This window comes from Lissotriton helveticus (assembly GCF_964261635.1).
Source record: "Lissotriton helveticus chromosome 1_1 unlocalized genomic scaffold, aLisHel1.1 SUPER_1_unloc_49, whole genome shotgun sequence".
Lineage (NCBI taxonomy): Eukaryota > Metazoa > Chordata > Amphibia > Caudata > Salamandridae > Lissotriton > Lissotriton helveticus.
This window is the reverse complement of record NW_027611691.1, coordinates 1,191,926-1,208,002: the sequence shown is the minus strand read 5'-3', so window position 1 is coordinate 1,208,002 and position 16,077 is coordinate 1,191,926. Positions and strand designations below refer to the sequence as shown.

The 16,077-nt window shown below is 39.7% G+C and overlaps 1 protein-coding gene across 1 annotated transcript in view; it reads right to left on the bottom strand.

The window, feature by feature from the left end:
- The window catches only part of LOC144806127 (uncharacterized), a 43,943-nt gene extending 29,033 nt beyond the window's left edge, over nt 1–14,910 (bottom strand). Inside the window, exon 1 of the mRNA XM_078672557.1 lies at nt 14,732–14,910. The gene's annotated coding sequence lies outside the window, so the exon portion shown is untranslated. The remainder of the gene's footprint in view (nt 1–14,731) is intronic.
- Between the last annotated feature and the right edge of the window lie 1,167 nt (nt 14,911–16,077).

Sequence of the window (16,077 nt, the reverse complement as noted above, 5' to 3'; positions counted from 1 at the left end):
GGAAAAAAAAAGGTGCTCAATCATAATATTTTCACGCCCTCTTTCATATGCACCCCCCTTTTTTCAGAAAAAAATATTGGGGTACCCTTTTTTCTAGAGAGCAGCACCAGTGATGCATTCACCCCAAAGGTGTTTTTTCCCCTGGGCCCCGCCCCCAAACGAAAACACATTGACCTGAAGCCTAAGTGTATTCTGAGTCATACAAAGTTTATTAGATGAAAAAATATTGTACGGGCACTTTTTTGCACAAAAAGTCACTTTTTGGCACTTTTTTGAGAGAAATAAAATAGTTCGCAGATTTTTTTTAAATCGACCGAATTTAAAAAAAAATGCTCTTGTTGGATGGCTTTGGACTAAAGGCCGCATAAACAAAAGGAATTTTTCAAATATCTGTTTTTCTCACTTTTTTATTGCTGTTTGAAATTTCTGACTTGACTTTTGCATCATTGGTGATGCATGTGTTTAACATTGAGCTTGGGAAAAATGAAAAAAAATAGACTTTGGGGATTGTTTACTAGGGCAAGGGATACATCAAATAAAGACTCATATTAAACTGAACCTCAAGCCGAAAAAAAAAACAAAATAGCATTTACGATCACTTTTTTATAAGCGACTTTAACAATTGTTTTTTTAGCTATATTAAAAAAAAAGGTAACGCCGTAAATTTTAGAAAAGAGATTTTTTCAAAGTAAAACATAGGTGTGACCTGCCTTCACATTAGGCTTCATAAACAAAAGAAAAAACATCTCTATGTGTTATATTCACTTTTTAATAAAACATTTTCGTTTTAGGCACAAGCAAAAAGCAGCATTGGTGATGCATGTGTTTTTCAATGGGGTTTTTTAAAGTCTACCAAAATATGGTTTACCAATACATTTTCATTATTTTCTCTTTGGTATCTCATTATGCACATGTTAATAAACAGGTTCATGCATTATTAGCTAAATAGCATAAAAACACACTGAATTATTAACAATAATCTTTGAGATTTGGGTGACCAGATGGCCGGAAATCGAAAATCGCCTCGTATGGATTCAACTTCCATTTCGTGCACTTTCTATGTGGGCCACATGCATAAGAATTGGTACAAGAATGCATACGAATCTTAGCTAGAATCTGCAATTGAAATTAAGTCTTTAACTTATATGCTTCAAGAATTAAAGGGCACATTCTGCTATGTATTATATACTCAGAATCGGGTACGATATCAGGTTTTTCCCTTGGCTGGAAGCTTGAAAAAAACTTCAGATAATACCAAAGGTACATAGATCACATGAAAACATCAGATCTGAGCTTTCTAACAAGTATATTTAGGTCCTGGGCACTCACAAAGTTACTGTGATATCCATTCTGAGCTATTTGGAAAATTAGCAAATCTTGTCAAAAAAATATTTTTTGACGATTTTTGCTAATTTTCAGTATCAACCCTAATGACTGTTTTCAGGTCCCTGTAGCCACCAGGACCCCCTTATATAGCTCAGGTGATATAGCAAGAGTGTCTAGGGCTCATTTCCAGCCTCCAGGTACATGTTTGACTCCTATTTCTGACATTTCGAGGTGTTTGGTGTCAAACTAATTTTTTCCATTATAGGCCAGAGAGCCCAGAGTCACATCACATTTCTAGTTCTGGAGCCAAGGACCCCATAGTGTACCTCAGATGACATTGCAGGAGTGTCTATGACCCATTTCTAGACTCCAGGGGTAACTTTTTGAAGTTTTTGGGTTTAAGGGGGCAAAGTCACTTCTTCCACCCAGCCCAAGGTGCTCAAAATCGGGTACGATATTAGGTTTTTCCCTTGGCTGGAAGCTGGAAAAAAAACTTCAAATAATACCAGAGTTAGACAGATCAAATGAAAGCATCAGATCTGACCTTTCTAAAAAGTGCATTTATATCTCGAACACTCAAACGGTGTCTCTGATATCCAGTCTGAGCTATTTCACAAATTAGCAAATCTTGTCAAAAATAGTTTTTTTGACGATTTGTGCTAATTTTCGGTATCGACTCTCATGACAGTTTGTGGGTCCTTGTGGACATCAGGAACCCAAATTATACCTCAGGTGATATATCAGCAATGTATGAGACCCAATTCAAGCATCCATCCACCTGTTGTAGTGATATTTGTCACATTTTAGCTGTTCAGGGTACAGAGTCACTTCTTCTACAGAAGGCTATGGTGCTTCATGTGCTCCAAGAGGTCAAAAAAATATATAACACAAAATCATTTAAAAAGTGTACAGGTGCAACTGCAGTGTTTGGAATGCTATAAATGTGCAATTGTAGTGTCCTGTGCACCTCCAAAATGAATTTCTATCACCTTTGAAGTGTACCTGAAGCAAAAAATTTCTTTGTCTCAAGATGCATCAAAGTGTGAAAAAATGCAAAAAAATTGATTAAAATAAAAATAATTGTGGCTTACTTGCATTATAAACACACAATGAATGAAACAGAGTCAAAAAATAAAAATAAAGTTGAAAATTTGCATTTTCAGTTTCAGGGGGACATGGTCACTTCTGTGTCCGAGGTCGTGGAACTCTGAGCTGGGTAAAAGTTTAGCTTCAGTGCACTCCCCATGGAGGTCAAAAATGTTAATACATCAAAATCATTTAAAAACTATATAGGTGTAATTGCAGTGTCCTGAATACTGTATAACTGTATTTGCAGTGTTCTGTGCCCCTCCAAAATGAATTTATAACACTTTTGAAGTCTGTTGAAGCAAAAAATGACTAAGTCCAAAAACATCATAAAGTGTTAAAAAACGGTCAAAATTGGGTTAAAATGAAAAAAAACCAAAGTGCTACAGTGGCCCGATAGCATGCTGAACATATATTGAATGATATAGAATGACTAGTTTTACAAAAACATTAAAAATTGTTATTTTAAATTTCAGGGGGACAAGGTCACGGAAGTCATGGAACTCCGAGCGGGGTAAAATTTCAGCTTTCCCCCTTATGGAGGTCAAATATTTTAGTGCATCAAAATCATTAATAAACTATATAGGTGTACTTGCAGTGTCATGAATGCTATATAACTGCATTTGCACTGTTCTGTGTACCTCCAAAATGAATTTCAAACACTTTTGAAGTCCCCTGAAGCAAAAAATGACTAAGTCCAAAAACATCAATGGTGCATCAAAGTGTTCAAAAATGGATTGAAATGAAAACAAATGAGTGTTAAAGTGGCCTTAGAGCATTATAAACACACAATGAATGAAACAGAATGAATAGCTTTACAAATAAACATGAAAATTAGCATTTTAAATTTCAGGGGTACAAGGTCACTTTTGTGTCCGAGGTCATGGAACTCCGAGTGGGGTAAAATTTCAGCTTGCCTCCCTTATGATGTTTAAAAATGTTAATACTTCAAAATCATTTAAAAACTATATAGGTGTGATTGCAATGTCCTGAATAGTTCCCAAATGTATTTTCAGCACTTTTGAATCATCCCTCATCACAATTTTCATCAATTTCCCAATCATCACCAGCGCTTCAAAGTGACATAAAACGGTCAAAAATGGTGGAAAATGAAAAAAAACAGCAAGGAACACATGCCTAATAACATGCTAAACATAATGTATATCTCCATACATTTTTAATTCAATTTAACCTTTCTCATGCATCACTAGTGATGCACACTAAACCTGATATGCAGCACTGGTGATGCATGTGCATCACTAGTAATGCAAATGCATCACTGGTGAGACAAGAGTCAAGCTGGTAGCCTGACCTTTGACCAAGCCGGAAAAAAAAGGTGCTCAATCATAATATTTTGACGCCCTCTTTCATATGCACCCCCCTTTTTTCAGAAAAAAATATTGGGGCACCCTTTTTTCTAGAGAGCAGCACCAGTGATGCATTCACCCCAAAGGTGTTTTTTCCCCTGGGCCCCTCCCCCAAACGAAAACACATTGACCTGAAGCCTAAGTGTATTCTGAGTCATACAAAGTTTATTAGATGAAAAAATATTGTAAGGGCACTTTTTTGCACAAAAAGTCACTTTTTGGCACTTTTTTGAGAGAAATAAAATAGTTCGCAGATTTTTTTTAAATCGACCGAATTTTAAAAAAAATGCTCTTGTTGGATGGCTTTGGACATAAGGCCGCATAAACAAAAGGAATTTTTCAAATATCTGTTTTTCTCACTTTTTTATTGCTGTTTGAAATTTCTGACTTGACTTTTTGCATCATTGGTGATGCATGTGTTTAACATTGAGCTTGGGAAAAATGAAAAAAAATAGACTTTGGGGATTGTTTACTAGGGCAAGTGATACATCAAATTAAGACTCATATTAAACTGAACCTCAAGCTGAAAAAAAAAACAAAATAGCATTTACGATTACTTTTTTATAAGCGACTTTAACAATTGTTTTTTTAGCTATATTAAAAAACAAGGTAACGCCATACATTTTAGAAAAGAGATTTTTTCAAAGTAAAACATAGGTGTGACCTGCCTTCACATTAGGCTTCATAAACAAAAGAAAAAACCTCTCTATGTGTTATATTCACTTTTTAATAACACATTTTCGTTTTAGGCACAAGCAAAAAGCAGCATTGGTGATGCATGTGTTTTTCAATGGGGTTTTTTAAAGTCTACCAAAATACGGTTTACCAATACATTTTCATTATTTTCTCTTTGGTATCTCATTATGCACATGTTAATAAACAGGTTCATGCATTATTAGCTAAATAGCATAAAAACACACTGAATTATTAACAATAATCTTTGAGATTTGGGTGACCAGATGGCCGGAAATCGAAAATCGCCTCGTATGGATTCAACTTCCATTTCGTGCACTTTCTATGTGGGCCACATGCATAAGAATTGGTACAAGAATGCATACGAATCTTAGCTAGAATCTGCAATTGAAATTAAGTCTTTAACTTATATGCTTCAAGAATTAAAGGGCACATTCTGCTATGTATTATATACTCAGAATCGGGTACGATATCAGGTTTTTCCCTTGGCTGGAAGCTTGAAAAAAACTTCAGATAATACCAAAGGTACATAGATCACATGAAAACATCAGATCTGAGCTTTCTAACAAGTATATTTAGGTCCTGGGCACTCACAAAGTTACTGTGATATCCATTCTGAGCTATTTGGAAAATTAGCAAATCTTGTCAAAAAAATATTTTTTGACGATTTTTGCTAATTTTCAGTATCAACCCTAATGACTGTTTTCAGGTCCCTGTAGCCACCAGGACCCCCTTATATAGCTCAGGTGATATAGCAAGAGTGTCTAGGGCTCATTTCCAGCCTCCAGGTACATGTTTGACTCCTATTTCTGACATTTCGAGGTGTTTGGTGTCAAACTCATTTTTTCCATTATAGGCCATAGAGCCCAGAGTCACATCACATTTCTAGTTCTGGAGCCAAGGACCCCATAGTGTACCTCAGATGACATTGCAGGAGTGTCTATGACCCATTTCTAGACTCCAGGGGTAACTTTTTGAAGTTTTTGGGTTTAAGGGGGCAAAGTCACTTCTTCCACCCAGCCCAAGGTGCTCAAAATCGGGTACGATATTAGTTTTTTCCCTTGGCTGGAAGCTGGAAAAAAAACTTCAAATAATACCAGAGTTAGACAGATCAAATGAAAGCATCAGATCTGACCTTTCTAAAAAGTGCATTTATATCTCGAACACTCAAACGGTGTCTCTGATATCCAGTCTGAGCTATTTCACAAATTAGCAAATCTTGTCAAAAAAAGTTTTTTTGACGATTTGTGCTAATTTTCGGTATCGACTCTCATGACAGTTTGTGGGTCCTTGTGGACATCAGGAACCCAAATTATACCTCAGGTGATATATCAGCAATGTATGAGACCCAATTCAAGCATCCATCCACCTGTTGTAGTGATATTTGTCACATTTTAGCTGTTCAGGGTACAGAGTCACTTCTTCTACAGAAGGCTATGGTGCTTCATGTGCTCCAAGAGGTCAAAAAAATATATAACACAAAATCATTTAAAAAGTGTACAGGTGCAACTGCAGTGTTTGGAATGCTATACATGTGCAATTGTAGTGTCCTGTGCACCTCCAAAATGAATTTCTATCACCTTTGAAGTGTACCTGAAGCAAAAAATGTCTTTGTCTCAAGATGCATCAAAGTGTGAAAAAATACAAAAAAATTGATTAAAACAAAAATAATTGTGGCTTACTTGCATTATAAACACACAATGAATGAAACAGAGTCAAAAAATAAAAATAAAGTTGAAAATTTGCATTTTCAGTTTCATGGGGACATGGTCACTTCTGTGTCCGAGGTCGTGGAACTCTGAGCTGGGTAAAAGTTTAGCTTGAGTGCCCTCCCCATGGAGGTCAAAAATTGTAATACATCAAAATCATTTAAAAACTATATAGGTGTAATTGCAGTGTCCTGAATACTGTATAACTGTATTTGCAGTGTTCTGTGCCCCTCCAAAATGAATTTATAACACTTTTGAAGTCTGTTGAAGCAAAAAATGACTAAGTCCAAAAACATCATAAAGTGTTAAAAAACGGTCAAAATTGGGTTAAAATGAAAAAAAAACAAAGTGCTACAGTGGCCCGATAGCATGCTGAACATATATTGAATGATATAGAATGACTAGTTTTACAAAAACATTAAAAATTGTTATTTTAAATTTCAGGGGGACAAGGTCACGGAAGTCATGGAACTCCGAGCGGAGTAAAATTTCAGCGTTCCCCCTTATGGAGGTCAAATATTTTAGTGCATCAAAATCATTAATAAACTATGTAGGTGTACTTGCAGTGTCATGAATGCTATATAACTGCATTTGCACTGTTCTGTGTACCTCCAAAATGAATTTCAAACACTTTTGAAGTCCCCTGAAGCAAAAAATGACTAAGTCCAAAAACATCAATGGTGCATCAAAGTGTTCAAAAATGGATTGAAATGAAAACAAATGAGTGTTAAAGTGGCCTTAGAGCATTATAAACACACAATGAATGAAACAGAATGAATAGCTTTACAAATAAACATGAAAATTAGCATTTTAAATTTCAGGGGTACAAGGTCACTTTTGTGTCCGAGGTCATGGAACTCCGAGTGGGGTAAAATTTCAGCTTGCCTCCCTTATGATGTTTAAAAATTGTAATACTTCAAAATCATTTAAAAACTATATAGGTGTGATTGCAATGTCCTGAATAGTTCCCAAATGTATTTTCAGCACTTTTGAATCATCCCTCATCACAATTTTCATCAATTTCCCAATCATCACCAGCGCTTCAAAGTGACATAAAGCGGTCAAAAATGGTGGAAAATGAAAAAAACAGCAAGGAACACGTGCCTAATAACATGCTAAACATAATGTATATCTCCATACATTTTTAAATCAATTTAACCTTTTCATGCATCACTAGTGATGCACACTAAACCTGATATGCAGCACTGGTGATGCATGTGCATCACTAGTGATGCAAATGCATCACTGGTGAGACAAGAGTCAAGCTGGTAGCCTGACCTTTGACCAAGCCGGAAAAAAAAAAGGTGCTCAATCATAATATTTTGACGCCCTCTTTCATATGCACCCCCCTTTTTTCAGAAAAAAATATTGGGGTACCCTTTTTTCTAGAGAGCAGCACCAGTGATGCATTCACCCCAAAGGTGTTTTTTCCCCTGGGCCCCTCCCCCAAACGAAAACACATTGACCTAAAGCCTAAGTGTATTCTGAGTCATACAAAGTTTATTAGATGAAAAAATATTGTACGGGCACTTTTTTGCACAAAAAGTCACTTTTTGGCACTTTTTTGTGAGAAATAAAATAGTTCGCAGATTTTTTTTAAATCGACCGAATTTAAAAAAAAATGCTCTTGTTGGATGGCTTTGGACATAAGGCCGCATAAACAAAAGGAATTTTTCAAATATCTGTTTTTCTCACTTTTTTATTGCTGTTTGAAATTTCTGACTTGACTTTTTGCATCATTGGTGATGCATGTGTTTAACATTGAGCTTGGGAAAAATGAAAAAAAATAGACTTTGGGGATTGTTTACTAGGGCAAGTGATACATCAAATTAAGACTCATATTAAACTGAACCTCAAGCTGAAAAAAAAAACAAAATAGCATTTACGATCACTTTTTTATAAGCGACTTTAACAATTGTTTTTTTAGCTATATTAAAAAACAAGGTAACGCCATAAATTTTAGAAAAGAGATTTTTTCAAAGTAAAACATAGGTGTGACCTGCCTTCACATTAGGCTTCATAAACAAAAGAAAAAACATCTCTATGTGTTATATTCACTTTTTAATAACACATTTTCGTTTTAGGCACAAGCAAAAAGCAGCATTGGTGATGCATGTGTTTTTCAATGGGGTTTTTTAAAGTCTACCAAAATACGGTTTACCAATACATTTTCATTATTTTCTCTTTGGTATCTCATTATGCACATGTTAATAAACAGGTTCATGCATTATTAGCTAAATAGCATAAAAACACACTGAATTATTAACAATAATCTTTGAGATTTGGGTGACCAGATGGCCGGAAATCGAAAATCGCCTCGTATGGATTCAACTTCCATTTCGTGCACTTTCTATGTGGGCCACATGCAGAAAGAATTGGTACAAGAATGCATACGAATCTTAGCTAGAATCTGCAATTGAAATTAAGTCTTTAACTTATATGCTTCAAGAATTAAAGGGCACATTCTGCTATGTATTATATACTCAGAATCGGGTACGATATCAGGTTTTTCCCTTGGCTGGAAGCTTGAAAAAAACTTCAGATAATACCAAAGGTACATAGATCACATGAAAACATCAGATCTGAGCTTTCTAACAAGTATATTTAGGTCCTGGACACTCACAAAGTTACTGTGATATCCATTCTGAGCTATTTGGAAAATTAGCAAATCTTGTCAAAAAAATATTTTTTGACGATTTTTGCTAATTTTCAGTATCAACCCTAATGACTGTTTTCAGGTCCCTGTAGCCACCAGGACCCCCTTATATAGCTCAGGTGATATAGCAAGAGTGTCTAGGGCTCATTTCCAGCCTCCAGGTACATGTTTGACTCCTATTTCTGACATTTCGAGGTGTTTGGTGTCAAACTCATTTTTTCCATTATAGGCCATAGAGCCCAGAGTCACATCACATTTCTAGTTCTGGAGCCAAGGACCCCATAGTGTACCTCAGATGACATTGCAGGAGTGTCTATGACCCATTTCTAGACTCCAGGGGTAACTTTTTGAAGTTTTTGGGTTTAAGGGGGCAAAGTCACTTCTTCCACCCAGCCCAAGGTGCTCAAAATCGGGTACGATATTAGTTTTTTCCCTTGGCTGGAAGCTGGAAAAAAAACTTCAAATAATACCAGAGTTAGACAGATCAAATGAAAGCATCAGATCTGACCTTTCTAAAAAGTGCATTTATATCTCGAACACTCAAACGGTGTCTCTGATATCCAGTCTGAGCTATTTCACAAATTAGCAAATCTTGTCAAAAAAAGTTTTTTTGACGATTTGTGCTAATTTTCGGTATCGACTCTCATGACAGTTTGTGGGTCCTTGTGGACATCAGGAACCCAAATTATACCTCAGGTGATATATCAGCAATGTATGAGACCCAATTCAAGCATCCATCCACCTGTTGTAGTGATATTTGTCACATTTTAGCTGTTCAGGGTACAGAGTCACTTCTTCTACAGAAGGCTATGGTGCTTCATGTGCTCCAAGAGGTCAAAAAAATATATAACACAAAATCATTTAAAAAGTGTACAGGTGCAACTGCAGTGTTTGGAATGCTATACATGTGCAATTGTAGTGTCCTGTGCACCTCCAAAATGAATTTCTATCACCTTTGAAGTGTACCTGAAGCAAAAAATGTCTTTGTCTCAAGATGCATCAAAGTGTGAAAAAATACAAAAAAATTGATTAAAACAAAAATAATTGTGGCTTACTTGCATTATAAACACACAATGAATGAAACAGAGTCAAAAAATAAAAATAAAGTTGAAAATTTGCATTTTCAGTTTCAGGGGGACATGGTCACTTCTGTGTCCGAGGTCGTGGAACTCTGAGCTGGGTAAAAGTTTAGCTTGAGTGCCCTCCCCATGGAGGTCAAAAATGTTAATACATCAAAATCATTTAAAAACTATATAGGTGTAATTGCAGTGTCCTGAATACTGTATAACTGTATTTGCAGTGTTCTGTGCCCCTCCAAAATGAATTTGTAACACTTTTGAAGTCTGTTGAAGTAAAAAAATGACTAAGTCCAAAAACATCATAAAGTGTTAAAAAACGGTCAAAATTGGGTTAAAATGAAAAAAAAAACAAAGTGCTACAGTGGCCCGATAGCATGCTGAACATATATTGAATGATATAGAATGACTAGTTTTACAAAAACATTAAAAAATTTTATTTTAAATTTCAGGGGGACAAGGTCACGGAAGTCATGGAACTCCGAGCGGAGTAAAATTTCAGCGTTCCCCCTTATGGAGGTCAAATATTTTAGTGCATCAAAATCATTAATAAACTATATAGGTGTACTTGCAGTGTCATGAATGCTATATAACTGCATTTGCACTGTTCTGTGTACCTCCAAAATGAATTTCAAACACTTTTGAAGTCCCCTGAAGCAAAAAATGACTAAGTCCAAAAACATCAATGGTGCATCAAAGTGTTCAAAAATGGATTGAAATGAAAACAAATGAGTGTTAAAGTGGCCTTAGAGCATTATAAACACACAATGAATGAAACAGAATGAATAGCTTTACAAATAAACATGAAAATTAGCATTTTAAATTTCAGGGGTACAAGGTCACTTTTGTGTCCGAGGTCATGGAACTCCGAGTGGGGTAAAATTTCAGCTTGCCTCCCTTATGATGTTAAAAAATTTTAATACTTCAAAATCATTTAAAAACTATATAGGTGTGATTGCAATGTCCTGAATAGTTCCCAAATGTATTTTCAGCACTTTCGAATCATCCCTCATCACAATTTTCATCAATTTCCCAATCATCACAGCGCTTCAAAGTGACATAAAACGGTCAAAAATGGTGGAAAATGAAAAAAACAGCAAGGAACACGTGCCTAATAACATGCTAAACATAATGTATATCTCCATAAATTTTTAAATCAATTTAACCTTTTCATGCATCACTAGACTAAACTGCTCTAGAACAATATATAGATCTCAATAAAGGTTTCTTTCCCTACTTAGGTACTGTCTCGAATAGTAAACTGATACGTAGATTAACCAGAACCCTTGAAGCGGTAGTGACTGAAACTACTTCTGCTCTAGGTAACCTAACCGAAGAGCAATCTGCTATGAGAATTGTCGTGCTCCAAAATCGTCTCGTTCTTGACGTCATACTGGCCGATAGAGGAGGAGCATGTAGAGTCATCGGATCTAGTTGCTGCATTTTCATTCCTAATAACGCGCCGTCTGTTTATTCAGCTATAACCAGACTTCATAAAATTGCCCATCTGTTACACCAAAATCCAGGCACCTGGACATGGTCCGGTTGGTTCTGGAGTATAATTTCTGCCTGGGGATGGAAAGTATTGTCCTTTCTAGGTATTGCAGTAGCGATCATATTCAGTTGCTGCCTCTGTATACAATGTGGCCCTGCGATTTGCGGCATTTGTGCTACCTCTTGTATTCCTAGTCCCAAGTCCCGTCCTAAATCCCGTTCCAAGACAATTCGAGACGAGCAAATGATACTCTGTGAAATGATAGATGGTATCATGAATATTGATGTTTCCTGATGGAAACGTAGTGACAAGGAGGGAATGTGGAAAAGTAAATTTTGCCATGTTCTGTGTCCCTACGTGTTTCCCATCTTATGTTATGTGTGCATGATTAATATGCATATGTATTCCCCATGTTCGATTAAAGACGCAATTACAGTTGTGTCCATCTCTAGTATGCCAGTTCCAGTTCTCGTGAATACAACGAGTATTAGGCCTATGTAAAGTTACGTTGCCACGTTTCTCAGTGTGCACGTTATTTCATTGAAAAGTCCCCGTTTCTAGGCCTCAAAAGGGCCCGGACACCAGATTCAGCTCCTGTCTCCTGAGCCCTCGCTGAGGAGCGATACAGCCCCCACCTGTATTCCTGACCCTTCACTTACTTCCTGCCTCACAGTGCCCGGCTCGGCCTGGCTCTGCCTGCCAGTCTGCCAAGAGTATGTTATGATTCTAGTTATCAGTCCAGTCCTCCTTCTCTGCATTCCTAAACTACTGAATCGCATCAATAGTTTCCGTCATGGTCTAGCCTTTACGTCTCCATGTAAGAGAAATACTGTATTAATGGTCATTTAATATTCCTCAATACGCACTACATGTAGAATAATTCATGCACCAGTCTTAGAATCTGTTAGCCTTTACCCCGATAACTTTTGGATTCTATCAACATGTTCTCTAAACATCAGATACTAGATAGTGTTTAGGTACATGTCGCTCTGACTCTCCAGACTTCAGTCTCTCCCTCTAGCGCAGAAGTCATAGCCCCCAGCTTCTCCTAGTAACACGTCATTGCCAGTTTGCGCGCACCACTAGGTTAGAGGTCCCGGCTCCTTAGGTAGCCCCCTCCATGTTTCCGCCCCATTTATGACATATTCTGTTACGTTTACATCACATGTCTATGTATACGCCCTGTCCACACCTCCTGTTACACCCATTTTCACCCTTATCTTTCGCGACTGCTACGCACCCCACCCACTGCTCCGCCTATTGTATGTACTGTAATGCAATTGTTTTAGTATATATACTTGTGCATTGTTATTAAAGTTGTGCAGCGCTGCCATCCTATTTCCGTGCAGGTTGTCCTGTTCCTGTCCTTTATGCTGTATTAAACCTGCAAACTCCTACTACCTCGAATCTTGACTCTTATTTATTGAGCTATCTGTTATTGTTATATCTAGTCAAAAAGAGAGGTATTATTTATTTATTTACCACAATGCACTGGGCCAGGGACAGACTAATTTGTATATAGCCAGGTTCTGAGCTGGGATGGGGCAGTGAGCTAAATAACGGTGATGGATCAAGCCCTGATCTTTGGACTGGGTAAGAGTGGTCTGCTTAATTCAGACACTCTGTTCATCACCACCCCCTTTTCTGAATCGTTTTTGGCCACTATAGGTGTGGCAGGGTATACTCAGACATGAGTCCCTTGCTCACTGCTCCATCAGGATTCAAGCAAGCTGGGCCGAAGAGGCTGAAATGCCAGAAACCAGTCCCCGATAGCTTGTCTCCTTTCTGGTGAAGAATTGGCTTGGTAGTTTGGTCTGCCCTGTTCCCATGATGCACTGGGCCAGGGACAGACTAATTTGCATATAGCCAGGTTCTGAGCTGGGATGGGGCAGTGAGCTAAATAACGGTGATGGATCAAGCCCTGATCTTTGGACTGGGTAAGAGTGTTCTGCTTAATTCAGACACTCTGTTCATCACCACCCCCTTTTCTGAATCGTATAGAGGAGCCCAGCTCAGCCCAAGGGCCCACGGATAGAAGAGCCCAGCTCAGCCTTAGGGCCCCCGGATAGAAGAGCCCAGCACAGCCCCCAGGGACCCCGGATAGAAGAGCCCAGCTCAGCCCCAGGGGCCCCGGATAGAAGAGCCCTGCTCAGCCCCAGGACCCCCGGATAGAAGAGTCCAGCTCAGCCCAGGGTCCCCGGATAGAAGAGCCCAGCTCAGCCCAAGGGCCCACGGATAGAAGAGCCCAGCTCAGCCCCAGGACCCCCGGATAGAAGAGCCCAGCTCAGCCCAAGGGCCCACAGATAGAAGAGCCCAGCTCAGCCCCAGGGGCCCCGGATAGAAGAGCCCAGCTCAGGCCCAGAGGCCCCCGAATAGAAGAGTATAGCTCAGACCCAGGGCTGGGGGGGGGGCAGGTCTGGGGTCTGGGGGTGGTAAATTTGGGGTTTGAGGGGGGTCTGCAGATGAAGGTAACTGCACAGACAGACAGGGCTCCTTCCTGCTCGGCAGCAGGCTGCAAACACCAGGAGAGGCCAGAAGTGTTGTCACCGCACCTGCTGGTGCTGTCTCTGCCGCCGCTTACCCGGAAGAGGAAACCCTTCTCCCTTTCAGCCAATGTGCAGCTCAGTGGGTCTCATCAGCGGGCGAGGAGCGCCCTCAGGTGGCCGCTGACGGAACCGCCGCCTCCAGTCTTTAAGAGTGAATTGGAAATAGCCTGAATTTCATTAATTATATGCAAATGTAAGAAACTGCTAGAATTAAACTGGACAATGTTTTCTATTTTTCCTTTTTCTGTGGGTAATTTTTTATATTTGGTAGGACTGTCTATATTCAAACAACTTTCTGACTCTGCACCAAATTAAGTTTTAAGCTCAGCCCCTAGGGCCCCCGGACAGAAGAGCCCAGCTCAGCCCCCAAGGGCCCTCTGGATAGAAGAGCCCAGCTTAGCCCCAGGATCCCATGGATAGAGGAGCCCATCTCCACCCCAGGGGCCCCATATAGAAGAGCCCAGCTCAGCCCCAGAGGCCCCCGGATAGAAGAGCCCAGCTCATCCCCGGGGGCCCCAGATAGAAGAGCCCAGCTCAGTCCCAGGGGCCCCAGATAGAAGAGCCCAGCTCAGCCCCCGGGGGTCCCGGATAGAAGAGCACAGCTCAGCCAGAAGGGCCCAGCTCAGCACCAGGGGCCCGGATAGAAGAGCCATGCTCAGCCCCCCCAGGGACCCCCGGATAGAAGGGCCCAGCTCAGCCCGGCTCCTGCAGAGATTCCCTCCAGGATTATTCAGTCTATTTCTACAAACACAGCAGAAGGTGCTGACAATCTCCTACCTGAGCAGAGACCTGTGCAGACATGTCCAGGCTCTCTTCTCCTCCTGGGGCTGGGGGCAGATCTGGGGTCTGAGGGGGGCAGGGGCAGATCTGTGGTTTGAGGGGGGTCTGTAGATGGAGGTAACTGCACAGACAGACAGGGCTCCTTCCTCCTCTGCTGCAGGCTGCAAACACAAGGAGAGGCCGGAAGTGATGTCACCGGAGCTGCTGGTGCTGTCTCTGCCGCCGCTGACCCGGAAGAGGAAACCCTTCTCCCTTTCATTCAATGTGGAGCTCAGTGGGTTTCATCAGCAGGCGATGATCGCCCTCTGGTGGCCTCTGACGGAACCGCCGCCTCCAGTCTTCAAAAGTGAATTGGAAATGACAGCCTGACTTTCATTAAATACATAAAAATGTAAGAAAACTGCGAGAATTAAACTAGTCAACATTTGTCTGTTTTTCTATTTTTCCTGTTTCTGTGGGTAATTCTTTATATTTGATAGGGCTGTGTGTATTCAAACAACTTTCCAACGATTTGCCCCAAATTAAGTTTTGCATTTCTCTGCATTTTTTACCCACTCACTCCCCCCAAAGTTTCACTTATAAAACAAAATAAAGTAAATTGCAGTCTCAATACATTCATGAGACAGAACAATCGGGTTTGACTGTCACAGATTTCTCCCTCGGTGGGTGGTGTCATGGCAGTGAGTGACCGGTGCCGGGTCTGAGGATGAGAGGGTATTCCATCACTAACTAATGTCAGACTCCTTCATACAGGCTCTTATTAGAGGTACCACCTGCCTTTTGGTCATGTTTTAAGAATTTGCATAGGCCCGGATATTATTCTTCAATAAGACTTTGTGTAAAATTGTTTGTATTATTTATTAACATGGCTTTGCTGTCTTTATTTACTTTAACTCTGAGTCAGGATTCATTAAGGCAGCTCTAGAACACATTTTAAAGTGATTTCTGCTTATATTTGATATAAGTTTGCACTGATTAGAGGAAAAATGCCAGCTTTAAGTAATCTTCCTACTTTTGTACTGGCCGGGACAAGAAAATACTGACCATGCCATTCCTATAAAAGACTGGTCAGGTGGTAACCCTCTCTCATAGCATGAGTCACTCCTCGTCCACACACCATCAATGTGAGGTTGAAGGAGGACTTCGTAGCACCGTCAGGCAAGTTGCATTTGCATGTGCACTCAGCCACCCCAGTTCAGACATGGCTATATGCAAATCAGTCTGACCCTGTGCCTCATGGGAACAGTCCAGCCCGAACTGCCAAGCCATGCCTTCCCTGGACCGGAAACAAGCATGCAAGTTGCATTTGTTGCCTAGGCAGTGACATCAGATGCGACATGCAC